This window comes from Thunnus thynnus, chromosome 18 (assembly GCF_963924715.1).
Source record: "Thunnus thynnus chromosome 18, fThuThy2.1, whole genome shotgun sequence".
Lineage (NCBI taxonomy): Eukaryota > Metazoa > Chordata > Actinopteri > Scombriformes > Scombridae > Thunnus > Thunnus thynnus.
Genome location: NC_089534.1, coordinates 4,347,557 through 4,363,104, shown reverse-complemented (window position 1 = coordinate 4,363,104; position 15,548 = coordinate 4,347,557). Strand labels below are relative to the sequence as shown.

The 15,548-nt window shown below is 41.6% G+C and overlaps 1 protein-coding gene across 1 annotated transcript in view; it reads right to left on the bottom strand.

Annotated features, from left to right (window-relative positions):
* hivep2a (HIVEP zinc finger 2a) overlaps positions 1 to 6,550 on the bottom strand; it is a 127,115-nt gene extending 120,565 nt beyond the window's left edge. The window contains exon 1 of the mRNA XM_067572647.1: positions 6,036 to 6,550. The gene's annotated coding sequence lies outside the window, so the exon portion shown is untranslated. The remainder of the gene's footprint in view (positions 1 to 6,035) is intronic.
* Positions 6,551 to 15,548: the final 8,998 nt, after the last annotated feature.

Sequence of the window (15,548 nt, the reverse complement as noted above, 5' to 3'; positions counted from 1 at the left end):
TATTACTCTAACTTGCTCTAACTAACTTCACACTTCTTCTCCTCTTCTCTACACCTCCTCCTCCTCTTCTCTTCTCTTCTTCAGGTAAATTTATATTCAACCAGGTATTAAACCAAACCACAGAGGAACATTTTACCAGAAGAAGCTAGTCGACCGACTCATTAGGCTTTATGTGTGTGTGTGTGTGTGTGTGTGTGTGTCTTAATAATTCAGCCGTCGCTGTCAGGACCTCAGTCACCGGAGCGCTCTCAGGTTCCTCTACAGCTCTCAGGTGATCACACACACACACACACACACACACACACACACACACACACACACGCTTACATACAGGTGAGACTGTGCAGCTGCATTCAAAAGCAGCACAATACGGAGAGATAAACTACATTCAGCTCAGAGTGACGCCTGAAATCCTCCTTAACGCTCAGAATTCATCTCTCTCTGAAGGAGGCCAATTCACTTCATACTGTCGGATGTCTCGGCGCCGTGTCGCTGTGTTGCAGGTGCATTATGTTGCGCTGCAGGTGTTATTTGGGCACAATAACACACTCTGAGCAGAACTGATATATCACAATAACAGACAATACCTCAATGCAAACAATAGTGACGTTTCATCCGTCAAATCCGCCGATATAGAGCGTTCAACACCTGCTGCTCCAGCGTCTATCCGGCTCTATCTTTCCACCTGACCGTCTGCACAGATGTGTTTTCATCCATGTTTATTTTTCAGCTGGATCACATCTGGCGCTCGTCTAGAATTCACACAACCGTACTCAGTCTGTAACTCTCCTCTGTGTGAACATGACGTTGCTTCGTGGTTTTGGGGTTGTGGAGTAACTGTGCTCCTAACATTTTGCAACCCTCATGTATGTTTTATGGGGTGGACAAAATATTAGGAACACCACCGCCGCCCACTACGACCTCAATAACAAACATAAAGTAGATTTATAAGAAAACATATAAGCTTCGTAAAAGTAGAATTCATGGCAGAGATGTTGTAGACTGAGCAGGTGTTCCTTATGTGCTGCTCTTAAAAGACCGATGCAACACTTCAACTGTACATCTGATGCACTTTTGACTAAATCATAGTGAGTTTTGAGTCTTTTTTCTTAAATTTTGTCTATAAAATATCAAAGACAACAAGCTAGTAGATCAGGACAACGTCTTTAAATTACTTTCTTTGCTTGACTAACAATCAGAAAAACACTTTATATTCAGATTAAAATGACATGAGACGCATAAAGCAAGCAAACGTAAACACTTGAGAAGCCGTAACGAGCAAAGTTACTTTTCAAGCGATTTCGACAGACAAATTTCCAATGATGGAATACAATCATGAGAGTTTTGCTAAAGTTGTGGCTCGTTCTCGTCATCTGGATTGTTTGGTGTGAGGTCACATCTTGACGTTCTGATAAAATCAAACATGTTTAATCTTATCAGGAGTTTTTCGTCTTGGCTCATGCAAATTAGTGAAGTTCAATGACGTCAACAAACAGGAAGCGGGTAAAAACCGGGTAAACAGTAAACACGGCGGGAACTCCGGGGAGTCCTCGCCGTGTGTCTCCGTTCTCTCAGACGGGGTCGTGTCCACATCATTCTGCGGTGTCTTCTCTTTTTCTTTTTTTGGCTGGTTTCTCAGAACAAAACCACTGCACATACACACACACACACACACACACACACACACACACACACACACACACACACACACACACACACAAGGGCAGCTGTGGCCAAAAGCTTACTTGTGTTTCTGCTCCATTGTTCAAAAGTTTTTCTCTTCTTGTAAATTTCCACCAGGAGCAGGATGGGAAATAATCTCAAAAGGAATCTAGTTGCAGTCTTTTTTAAATAACGACCCGGTCTTTGCAAAATTATGACACATTGTCTTTAAATGTGAGAAGGTGTTTAGTCTTTTCAAAGTCTTCTAGTGTATGGTCGGCATTAGTCAAATAATCTGTTATTGAAGTAATTATCTCGGCGCTGCGTACAAGATGTCGCCATTAACGGTTTTAAAAGAACATCAGCGGAGAATCTTATGAGAGCTGATGGTGTTTATCATCGTCGGTACAAGCAGACGACGAAACGCTTGATGGATGATGAACCTCAGTGAATGTAAGCTGTGATGAAAGCTCAACTGTGAGAGAGTATGAGTGTGTGTGTGTGTGTGTGTGTGAGTGTGTGTGTGTGTGTGTGTGTGAGTGTGTGTGTGTGTGTGTGTGTGTGTGTGTGTGAGTGTGTGTGTGTGTGTGTGTGTGAGTGTGTGTGTGTGTGTGTGTGTGAGTGTGTGTGAGTGTGTGAGTGTGTGTTATTCTATCACACCATGCCATACATCTGCTGTCATCTCAAATTCTCCAGCTATGATGTGTGCGCCTTGTTAATTGACAGCAAATGCAAACTTTAACCATCTGGAGCGAACTAACAGACACCCGGATAGAAAGAGAGAGAGAGAGAGAGAGAGAGAGAGAGCTACAAGAAGGAATACAGAGTAAAGGTGAGTTTGCAGGTAAACAGACATTCAGGTTTAAGGCACCTTGTGGGGATTTTGATCACTAGTAGCACTATGGAGCAGTTTTTTAAAGAAGGAGTCGTTTCTATTCGAGGTTTTGTGTTTGTCTCATGCATGTGTGCACGCTCGGATGACATGATACACGTTCCTGCCAACGGTTTCACACTATTCCACTGATCCACAGGTGGCTGTAGAAACGCAGTAACGCCTGCTAACAAGTAAACATGGATGTAAACAATGCAGGTTTCAGAATGTTAAAAAAAAACAGCTTTACAAGTGGTTTTGGTTCTTTAGCTGTTCATATTTGCAGGTTTAATGAGGAAGAAAATGCATTCAACAGGTTTTTTTTAAGACTTTAAGCGAACACAAAATGCCTTTTAGACTGAAAGTTTTACAAGAAAACTCTGCATTCCACCTTTAATTCTTACAAAAATGAAACGAGGCTGCTGGACAGCATCAACGTCAACGATTCTGACCTAAAATGAACCCAAAATGTGTTTGTAAAAGTGACTACAGCACACTTACTGTAAGCGTCTTTGGACAAAAAACAAAAAAAACAGAAAAACCAGATCAAGGGCCATCTTTGAACAGACTAATGAAATGTAATATATGAGTGTTGTTTCAGTGGCTTGTACACACTACAGCGATGCCACCTCCCACACACACACACAGGTCTGAAGCTGGCATACCAGTCCTCATATGCAGCCACCAGTCTGAGGCTAACCATCGCTAAATACTAGCTATTTAAAACTGATGTGACCCAGCTGCTTTAAAGTGGCAGATTGGACACTTCAAAACTTAAAATGCTCCCAAAACTTTCTGTCCTTTTTTTCCTCTTTCCTCCACTTTCAACCATAAACATTTGCTTTCATCTGACACTGATTATTGTCAGCGATATCCGTCCGTGCACTTGTCAGCTGTATATACAGCACTGTGCAAAAGTTTTTTAAGGCACACACACACACAGATGTTTAGATCCTTAATCCTAATGCAACACCGTCGTCTGATTGGTCCCAAATGTATTTCTGCGGCATGACAACAACAACAACCCCCAAACATCCAGCCAGAGTCATAAAGAAGAACTATCTTCAGTAACAAGAAGAACAAGGAGTCCTGCAACAGATGGTTTGGCCCCCGCAGAGCCCTGATCTCAACATCATGGAGTCAGTCTGGGGATTAACATGAAGAGACAGAAGCAGCTGAGACGCCCAAAATCCACAGAAGAAGAACTGTTGCAACTTCTCCAAGACGCAGGGAACAACCGACCTGAAACACTGCGTGCAGGTGAAGCTGTTTTAGATTAATAAAAACTATTTATAGCATTTTTAAAAGCATCCTCACTTTACTTTTAGCGCCTTAAACTTTCACATCACTGTACGTACTAGTCAAATAATCATCTTGCATATTGTACCTCACACACACACGTGCATGCACACACACATACAAGGCCTCAAACTTGTGCAGGAGACAAACTCACACCTCACTCAGTCTCTCTCTGTGCGCTCCGAGCGTGCGTGCATGCGCGCTCTCCTACGCAGTACACCACGATAGCCATCTGAGGTGGCAGCGGGACAGATGGTACGTAGGTCGGGCCTCTCTAGCCGCGCACGCTCTTACGCACACACACATTTACCACAGGCACGTGCGCATTCACCAGTCCTGATAGCAGAATACACACATACTGTAATGATCTCTTAAAGCTCATAACACAAACACAAACAAGGTTTTTTTGCAGCAGCATCCGTAAACATCATCATCAGTTGCACGGTCTATTTTTTTTTTTAATTCTCTGGTGTCGACATTTAGCTCCCGTTCTCTCTCTTAATTGTTTTGCAGCGCACTCAGCTTTTTTCATGGTTTCTAAAAATATCATCTTTACAGTGTCAATCCTGGTTCAAAATTAGACGCTTTTTTCCTCACCAACAAAGGCAATAAAAACACACAGATGTGACAGTAATGTTTGTGCAAATAAGCCCGCAGAGAATTCCGGTTTTATTATTAATAATATCACAGGCTGTTATAATCTTTCCGTTGTTTTAGTAGTTTTTATTTTATTATTTATATCTTTACATGTATTTTGCATTGGACGCTTGATTTGTATGCCTCCTTATTGTTAATGTGTGCTTTATTTGCGCCTCCTGTGATATATTAAACATCAAAGACGCTCACTGACAAATAAAAGTCATGTTGGCAGCAGCTGGGCACCACAGTGTCCTTCAGCCGCAGCTCAAACCCTCATGTTGCCAATCATCCGGCTCCGCTGTGGCGTCCTTGAGCAAGAATCCCTGTCACCTGTTGCATACAGTAGTAGTGTTTGACCCTGACCTCTGACCTCTGACCTCTCTATGGTGTTGGTGTTGGTGTTGGTAGGAGGAGCAGGGGAGGGAGGGGGGGGGAAGGAAAGCTACAGATGAGTAGCGGATCAGAGGATTATGACGCGCAATAACACACGACCTGCTTATACTACGAGACTGTAAAATCTCCTCTATGGAAATGCAGTGAAGAAACGCTGAAATATATTTTTTTTCCAGCGAGAGCGTATCAGCAGGCTTGTTAAAGGGAGAGAGAGGCAGAGAGAGAGAAGCGCCAAAGGCCCGGCCGTACGTCGGAGTCTCCCCGGCCGGGGCCCCTCTCTAGACGGCAACACGTCATGGAACATTCCCGGAACCAGCCAGCGCACCACCCACCATCTCTCTCCCTCTCTCTCTCGCTCTCTCTCTCTCTCTCGCTCTCTCTCTCTCTCTCTCTCTCTCTCTCTCTCTCTCTCATACAGACACACAAACAGAGGAAACAAACGATGTGCATATGAGATAAAGTCACTCCCTTCTGAAAAAGAGTCACAGTTTTCATTTGTGGAGACAAACTGTACAACAACATAAACTGTACTGTAGCAACAAGCCCTCTATTTCACTGTGTCAGGAATGTCACACTGGTGAACATACTGTAGCAGTAACAAGGAAATACCACAGAGAGTGCGCTAAGGTCACACTTTAAACTCACTTTTCAACAGTCCGCGCGCACTACACACAAGTGATTATAAGAATATTATGGGGACGTTATGAGGATTTGCAGGTGAACTTTTAAGCCACCCAGAGGCTGTTTGTTGCTGCTCATAAACGCGCAAATACAGAAAATCGACCTCTCAGATCACACCATCACACCCACCCGAGCTTCCACTTTCACAGCTTCATATCCACCAACACCCCCCTCTCCTCCTCCTCCTCCTCCTCCTCCTCCCCCCTCTCTCTCCCTCTATCTCTCTCTCCCCCGGCCTTGCAGCCAGCCTGGCCGTGCAGGCTACTGCAAATTCCTCAGGATATTACGCAACCCGAGTAATCTGCATGCAATGCAATGCGTGCCCGGGGTATTCCCCCTGCATAGCCTTGCCCTTATAAGCTAAACAAAAGACCAAGTGCCATGAGAACAGAACATAATGTCCGTCATTGCGCAGAAAACCCCGCTGTCAGTGTGAAATGTGTGAGAATATGTCCGGTAAGGGTTCCGTTTTTTCCAAACCCGCACTTACCTTCTGTTTGCGCTCCGGCTGCGCGTCTCCGTCTCCGTGCGAAAATGACAACAAGCAAACCCCGGTGACAGGAGATCCGATTCCGGGCAGGCTTGACACCTCGCTGATTGTCCGTTAGAAACAGCCAGAGGACGGTTCTTAGAAATCCACAAGAGTCGAGGGGGAGCGGTGAAAACGTCGCGGCGACGCGGCCGATGGAGGAAAAGTTGCGCGTAAAAATGGAAGGAATCCTTTCCGACCGGATTTCTGCTGCCGGAGCTCCACTACTGCAGTCAGACAGACAGTAAATGTGTGCGTCTGACTGTGTTGTGAGTGTGTATGTGTGCGTGTGTGAGGGTGAAATCGGGAGACACATACACACGCACACACACACTCATACGCACACGGGGGTTATTCCAAGCGCCACTTCCCAGAATAGCAGCATAGAGGAGAGGGAGAGAGAGAGAGAGAGAGTGAGAGAGAGAGAGAGAGAGAGAGAGAGAGAGAGAGAGAGAGAGATAGACGGGGCGGCAGAGAGCGAGAGAGAGGGCGTGTATATGTGTGTGTGTCTGTATGTGTGTGTGTATGTGTGTGTGTGTGTGTGTGTGCTTGTGTGACGTCGTCGGATCCCCCAGCGCGCAACAAGGGCAGAGGGAGGGGAGGGGAGGGGAGGAGGAGCACTGGCCGAGGACGAGGCTCTGTCTGCCGGCTCAGAGAGAGCAGGATTCCCCGGTCACCTCTGGAGCGACCTGTCTGTCTGACTGAGTGACTGTCTTCCTGCCTCCTTGCTTCCTGTCTGTCTATACAACCAGCTATAAGTTACGACTGGACCTGAATACATTAACGTACAGTTTGCATATGCATGACCTATTTATAATATTGATATATATGAATATTATGAATATACTTGTAATCATAAATATATTTTAATATCTAAATAAATTCTACTAACAAAAATACAAATTCTAGTTTACAGTTAGTCCAAATAATAGTCATTATTATTGTTATTGTATATAATAAATATATCCCACTCTCTGAAATGTGCACAGTTATAAGGAACAAGTTGTTGTGTGATAATCTGATCATATTTATTTACGAATATGACAAATATAAACTTAATAATGAAGATGCTGGAACATTTTGACACAAGAATATTCAGGCAGAAAAGCAGAACACACCTTAATACTGTCGTCATCTCAGTTGATGTCATAGTTTAATGGTTCAGTTAAATTAGCACTAACCAGTTGACACATAAACTGGGATATTTTAAGGGTCCCGGGGGAGTTGCCCACTTGGAAATCCTTAGAAGGTGACACCATAAGGCAGCCTAGCGTCCCTACGTGGTCCATCTCGGGGGGGGGGGGGGGGGGTTCTGCACCTCACGCTTCACGTCCAAATGCAAACGTTCTGTGTGGCTGCAGGAAGTTGCAGTTTGCCCTTCTTGTAACTGGGTGGACAATAAGGCAGTGGACAATAAGCAGAGAGTGGATGAACTGAAGGTAAAAGTTATCATGATAATATAATCTAATATGCTTTTCTCCAAAAAGTACAATCCAAACTGCAGGAGAAGAAGAAGCCAAGAGGAATTCATTGAGAATACACATTATGTAAATAGATTGACTTCTTATCGTGTTTGTATTTGTTACTCCTCGTTCTTATCTGTTCCTTGGTTCCCTGCACTGTTGTAACATGCGAATTCCCCCCTCAGGGAAGTCTTATCTTATCTTAATAAGTGCCCTGATGTTCAATATATCAATATATAAAGTATGTCGTCAAGAACTTTATTATCATTATGCAAGCACAGCGGAATTGCAGTTGCATTATCCTTGCATTTGTATTTACAACTTTACACATATTTACGTCACACGTTTTTTTTATGAAGAAAACATAAGACAGAAATATAAAAATATCAGTGATGAAGAGTGCAGAATCTATTATATAATAATATAATATACATGAAATACAACTAAGAACACAGTAAAGGTGCGGTGTACAGGGGGGCTGTTGGATGACGTCTATCGCACATTATCAGTACTTAAGTGACATGTAAATAAAATAAATGTTGCACCCACGCAATGATGGCAGCATATCAGTCTGAAATATTGTGCAATAGATAAATGTATCAGTTTTCCAGTCTACTTCCTATGTAACATCATTGGTAACCAACATGTTTTCTTCTTGTTGACCCTTAAAAACAAAGTCTATTCGTGACCCTTCGTTACCAGTTGCATGTTTACTGGTTAAACAGTCCAACCAAACAAGGATTTTTCTTTATCTGCCTGAGAAGGTAAAAAAAACACAATGAATCACCAGAAAAAAAATGAGAGGAAAGTCTTGTTTGTGTAGCAGAAATATGTTTCTTGTGGTTCCTGTCCCTGTTAGTCATGCCAAGTCGGGAGGTTGTCTGAGTAACACAGTGGTGTTTTGCAGGAAAGAAAGTGGGAGAGAAAAGGCAAAAACATGTTTTCTGTAGCGTTTATTTATTGATTTGCAGTATGGATGTAGCGGTTTGTGGAACATGGATGCTGATGAGCAGGGGTCCTCTGTGCCTCCTGCCAGATTTTCAGGTGGATCTTCAGCATTCAGACAACAAAGCCACTCCAGCTCCGACTCCTTTCATCTGTAAAACACATTTAGGAATACAGAGGACCTCATTTAGGCTGCCCTCCTGCTAATAAATTAAATCAGCCTTTTTTTCCCTCCCTTTTAAACAGGTTCAGATGCAGCTACCCCCTTTGCGCTAATGAACTACACGAGGTTTTGTAAGTGCCTTTTAGCGACAGGTGGCGGGTTTGATAAATGACAAGAAACAGCGCATCCTGTAACTGAAGCATCGCAGGTTTGATTCCTCCTGACAGCCGAAGATCTGAAATGTGAAAATTCAGGCTCTGACGTCAGCGTCCGCCGCGATAACAAAAGCAGTCAGACCTTTTGCACAACCCTCAGATCTTCAAATAGCTCCCGTTGTACCTGGGAACAGATAATGACACATAATGGTCTGATAATTGTCTCGATGACATCCGTCCATTCACGGCGCCGTGAGAAGTTATCCAGAGTGAGAGCAAAGGAGAAGGTGGGTCAGATGCTCGACGGGGGCAGAGCGATTAGACTTAGACGGTGACCTTTTGTTGTGGAGTTTTCACCTTTAAAATGTATTTAAATCATCTAGTTTTATCTCGAAGCGTATGATTTATACACTTTATCTCAAAGTAGACACATGCCATAAACGCTGCTGGTCAAAACTTAAAGAACATCTCAATTTTTCCAGTTTTTATTGAAATTTACATAGTTTAATGTCTCAACATTGTTGCAGAAGTTTCCACAAATGTCTTTGCTTTCACTCGTCCAGTCGTTCTCTTCTTCTATGGTTGTTCCGACTGAACCTGGAGGTTTGTTTCGGGTCATTATCTTGCTGGAGGATGAACTCCTGACCAGGTAGGTGTAGATCAGAGGGTGCTGCATGGCTCTGCAAGGTGCTAGTCGCCAACTGTGGATCCAGCAAAAGAGCCCCCAGACCATCACACTTCCTCCTCCATGCTTTTACACAGACAGAGGGTTTGCAAGTAATTAAACAAACCTGCATCGAGACTTAATTTACATTGATTGCTACAGAAAAGCTGCAAGCTGTTAAATCATTCACATCATTTTTTATTTTTTTCTTACTTCTGGCAGTTTACCACTTTCTTTTGTACCATTTAAGGTAATTCACTGCACTAGAACTGCTTAAATTTCAATAAAAACTGGAAAAACATGGGTGTGTTTTTAACCTTTAGTGCAACTGCAAGGTTTTTAGTCTTTGTTACATGTCATTTCACTCTCTCTCTCTCCCTAAATTTCCTGTCTATCTTCACTATAATCTGTCCAGTAAATGCATACGTTGCCAAAAAAAAGAATGGCGGTGACATGCAAAAAAAAAAAAAAAAAAAAATCTGGAGCCTGATTCCAACCACATAACCTGAGCTAATGCAGCCACAGAGAGAAACATGCAATTATTTCATGATGTATTTTTCAGTGTTCCAGCACAGACTGTTCGCCAGCAGCGGTGTGAATCTGTAAGGTGTGAATCCAACCTTGCTCTAACAGTTTTGATGCCAGTTAATTTGGCAGCTACCCTGTAATTCCAGCTCTTTAAAAAAAAAAAAACAAAAAAAAAAACACCACACAGCACAACACTTATACACATGATCAGCAGTCTGAGCTGCACACACTGTGCTGGGTGAGGAGCGGAGGCAGCATCAGGAGCTTAGCTCAAATACTTTATCGAATTTATAACCAAAATCTGTTAAATTACTGCAAAAAACCCAGTGAGGTATCGCTCCGGTCGACACAGAGGCTGCGGGAAACAGTTGCTAGGAGCACAAGCCAGTTTGGTAAGTAAATAGACGGCGACAATGGCTAATCAAGAGACTATTTTCTGTCTTTAATTGTTGGTCAGACCACGTGGCATCTACCGCGGCTGGAGGCTGAAGCCAATGTGGAAATACCTTAAAGTGTGACCGACGGCCGCTACACGCTCCGACTGAGTCATTCTGGTCTCATTCTCTAAATTTTGGCCGTCTAATAAGTGCTGGTGGTCACTTTGGAAATTATTGCTCCTTTAATAGGATTTGAAGACTTATAATAGCTTTGATGTCTGCCCATGTGGGAGTTGATCGACAGCTCTGACTGACAGTTTTACACTCTTGTTTTCCTTGATCACTGACTAGAAACCTACTTTTTATAGTATTTATCACCAAAACACTTGTGATAGATAGATAGATAGATAAATAGATAGATAGATAGATAGATTTCTGACCTCCAGCAGCACAATTTCTCAATGAAAGTCCGCTGTCTGAGCCCATATACTTGCTTATCCTTAGTGTGTGTGTGTGTGTTAGTGTGTAGTTGTGTCTTTGTGTGTGTGTGTGTGTGTGTTTGTGCCGGCCAGCGATAAGTGGATTAACGTCTGCCATCTCCCATAAGAGGCTCATCGGGATGTGACCTCATCGCCAGTGACCCCGGAGTCCCCATGGCGACGCCGTGGCAACACAGCACCATGGCGACGGAGAGCTGCAGCAGCTTTCTGATGCGACAATTTGCATCTGCTTTTCATACGAAGCCCAGCAGGAAGGTGTATGCAGTCTGCAGCTCTGCAGGGTGTTAATACTGATGCTGTTTTTTGACATGTATACTGTGTACATACTCTATATGAGTAAATAGACGTCTACAGGGGTTTTCATCCGGAGAAGCAGTGCAACCACACACAAAAAAACAAACTCCCGAATGTCATTAATAAACCTCAGAAGAATGATTTTTATCTTCAACAATTTTTGCCAGCAAAATGTCTTCAGATGACTCATAACTCATAACTATAATTTGCTTTGCTTTCAGACCAGCTGTCATTTTGATGAAGTGGATGTGAGTTTTTCCACATATGCCATTTCATTATAATGAAACACCATCAATTTCTCCTCGTTTAAACGTGCTGCCTGTTTGTTATTAATGTTCGAGTGTCTCTTTGGATAGCTGAAATAAAAATAACTACTGTTGAAAAACACATCACCGTCTGTATAAGATTTTAAAAAACAAAAAAGCTGTACTTAACCGGGATAATAACCATTTTAATAGTGGTTTCCAGTTGCATTAATTAGACAATCATAATAATGAAATGATATTCTATATGTATTTTAAAAAGGCAGCTGTGCACATAATGTCTGTGTTATACTGAAACTAAATGAGAACAAAGACATATATACATTATACCTTCTTCCTCTTCCTTCTCTTCCTCATATCAGTAACAGTGTGTCAGCAGCTGTGACGTTAACATTTATGGTAAAGCAGTTGTTTATGTGTAACTATTGTTCTTACTCGTAATTTTCATTGGTACAAATCACCATAATCCCAAATTTCTATGGTTTTCTACAGCTTTTTATGAATGAGCAGACAGTCTATCAACGTAAGTATCAATACATAACTGAGTGTCTTAATATATAAATACAATGAGAAGACAGAAGCACAGAAAACCATGACAAGAAGTGAAGCTTCAAAGCTACAAAGACGACGATAACGCAACACAGTAAATTTGTTTGGGGACAAAGTAGATTTTTCTGTTCTCGCACATGCTCAGTGGCGTCTGCCTTACACAGAACTACTCTCTGGAGACTGAAAACATCGGTTTTATTAGTCTTTGGAGCCGTTTCTTAATAAACAAATGTGACCAAACTCTTTGAGACGGAATAAAATACATCATTCATTGTTAGTTTGTCTCTGCGCATGAGATTTGTTGACAGTAAGAAAAATATAGAAAATCTCCTGCCTTATTTGTATCATCTGATTAAAGTTAACACAAAAAGTATTGATTCATGGTGCTTTAAGGAGACATTGGACGGATGATACAAACATCTCTCTGAGAGCTTTGGATAAAGTACAGTAATCGTCTCCAACAACTTAGCATTAGCATGCACGGAGCTCTCTATGACACACAGATGATTTTGTTGCCAATCCCCTCATCAGACTGAGTATCAGCTTAAGTAATGAGTGTGGCCACAATCCCAGAGAGTGAGTCATGTGTTGTTCTTTAATGTACTGGTTCAAGTCCTAGACTGGAACTCTAAAGCCCCTTTTTACACAGCCAGTTCAAGGCGGGAACGTTGCACCGTTATTCCGCCATTAAACCGCCAGCCGAGGTAGTCACACTGCCACAAACGGCACCATTATGCTGGTTTTGTTTGGTTCAGTGTAAAAAAGCAGAGCCGGCATGATGACGGGTCATCTTCATGGTAATATTGCAGGATCTCTGTATAAAGGGGGCTTGAGGCTACATCTGAGGCTACGTCCTCTCTTTTCAGTGTTTGCATTCACCATATAGTTCAAAGAAAAACAACCGGTAACGAGGAACCTGCTGAGCTCTTATGGGAAGTTGTGAATAATCCATTACATCACAGAGGTGGACCCACACTCACACACACACACACACACACACACACAGACACACATACTCACAAACAACCAGTCGCCTCAGGCTCTTGTCCCGGAGTCAAACTGTATCGCTCTGCAAGACAAAGCACTTCTGTGACAGCTGACTGATTACTAATGCTTACTCATACACACACACACACACATTCACACACCACACACGCACACACAAACACACACACACACACACAACACAGCGAGACCGCTCCCCTAGTTACCACACCTAGTTTCCCATAGATTGCCAGTGAGCGAGTTGTGTTCGTCTGACACAGGGCTTTTAAAAACACGCTCTATATCTTTCCATCTTCTGGTCTTTGATTCTTTTCACACCAGCACATTAATATCTGTCACTGTGTCTTTCCCCTTCCCTTGCACACACACACACACTCTCTCTCTCACACACACACACACACACACAAACTGTGATCTGTGTGTTAAGGTGCGGCTCAAATGTTACATAAAAACTGGAGGGTAAAGGCCAAACTACCTGGGACATAACAGTTAATAACAGTTAACATAACAGAGTGCAGACGAGATAGACAGATAGACACACATACACACACACACACACACACACACACAGTACAATGTCAACGTTGTCACTATACTGGCCTGTATGGGGCTAAACAGCACCCCTTACTGGTCTGCATCAGTACCTGCACTACTACATTATCTTAAAAATGATTGAAAATCAATATGAACAACATGAATAATGTTTGTGATATATATATATATATACAAGCTAAGATTTATGACTTGCTTGGTCTCACTTTAACACTGAAGCTTCTAGTCTGTATCTTCGGTTTAAATGATACAGCAGAACATGTTTTAAAGTATATTTTGTGAATATGTTGGTATGTGGCAAGATTATGTATCCTTCAGATGTGGATCAATGACAAAAGCCCTGATGTGATGATGTGGTTTGAAAAATACCTCAATGTTATTCCATATGAAAGGCTATTGTATATATTTTAAAACAAATTGGATCCATTTTTGTTAAGAGTTAATTAGTATTAGGAATGATTCACAAATTAGGCCTTTAAAATATTTGAATTTATCAGTGACAAACTTATAGCCAGATGTAACAGTGGTTAAATATATATTTTGTATATAAATGTGTACATTGTGTACAATAAATTAAATAATAAATGAATAAAACATATACAAAATGTTTATGACATGACAATTATCTTAGTATTTACTTTTTAACTTTGCTTCAGTATCACCATCATAATGCTTATTACTGTATCTACTGTAGCTACATTGCAATAAAGCTCAGTTTTAGTTTAGTTTTAGTTTTATTTCTGTGTCTTGCTAAGAATCTGGCATCTTCCAGTGACACACAGGCACAAGCATGTGGAAAAAGAACAGAAAAAGAAAAAAAAAATAGAGTAATAGAGCAATATAGCATAAATGTTATCATCGATGTTGGTGTTTATTTTTAATTTTACCCCTTTGTAAATGGTAAATGGTTAAATATTGTTTCACCCAAACCCCCAAAAGCATAAAAATAATATTTTCCAACCATTAAGTTTTGGTTTTATTTTCTCCGAGCTTAAAGATATCCGGCTCTTAGATTTCTGGCCCGACTCCACTGTTTTCAGAAACAACGTCCAAGTCACTTTGGAAAATCCAGAGTCCCAGTGAGTACGTTTACATTCACCTAAGTGTCTTGGTTTTGAGTCTTATCCTGGTGTTTTGGTGTTTACATGGTTACTCATATGATCACATGCTCATGCGTGGGTCATAAGTTCAGTATTTGTTTTAATTAGTTAAATGTGTCATAATTAATACAGGAGGAAAGCTTGCATGTTGCAAATTTGGTGAATCGTACACATGAAAACACACTCACTGTCAAGAGAAAGTAATAGTCGCTATCAAAATGATTGACTGTAAGGTCTGTGGACTGTCCAAAATAACAGGGACGCCATTACATTACAGTTTCATTTTACAAACATAACTTTAAAATCAATTTAAAGAAGAAAAAATTTGCCATCATCCAAAACTCCTTTAATGAATATGGGCAAATTCACCAGCGCATATCGACCCAGTGGCCTTACTCAGGGGGTCCTGACACACAGTGAACCCAAACCATTAAATAGTAATTCCACACATCTGCGTCAACATGAACCCAATCAATAATGCGAGCGTCTTTTAGACTATGGGCAGTCTAAAAGGGGACCAGTGGTTGTGGTGGACACCAGAAGCACTCCTATGTGTATTTCTTTTTTTTTCCATAACTATTAAGTGTTTTCCATTAGCGGCAAAGTCGATATCTCAAAGCTTATGCAAAATACCACAAAGTCTAGTGAAAAAAAATGTGTTTAACCTTTAACTTTTTGATCCTCTGACAGCTCCATATTCTGTGGACAAGCTCTGTTTAAGCATGTGCTGTAGGATGTACAATTGAGTCAATCACAAAGTTTCCAATAATAATACATTTTATTCATACAGTGCTTTTAAAAAGGCACTCAAAACCACAATAATGATTCTCCCATTCCAAAATATCAATAATGTCTCTTAGGTTTATTAGCTGGGACATCAGGGTTATTAGTTCACCGGCAAAATGTACCAAAATCT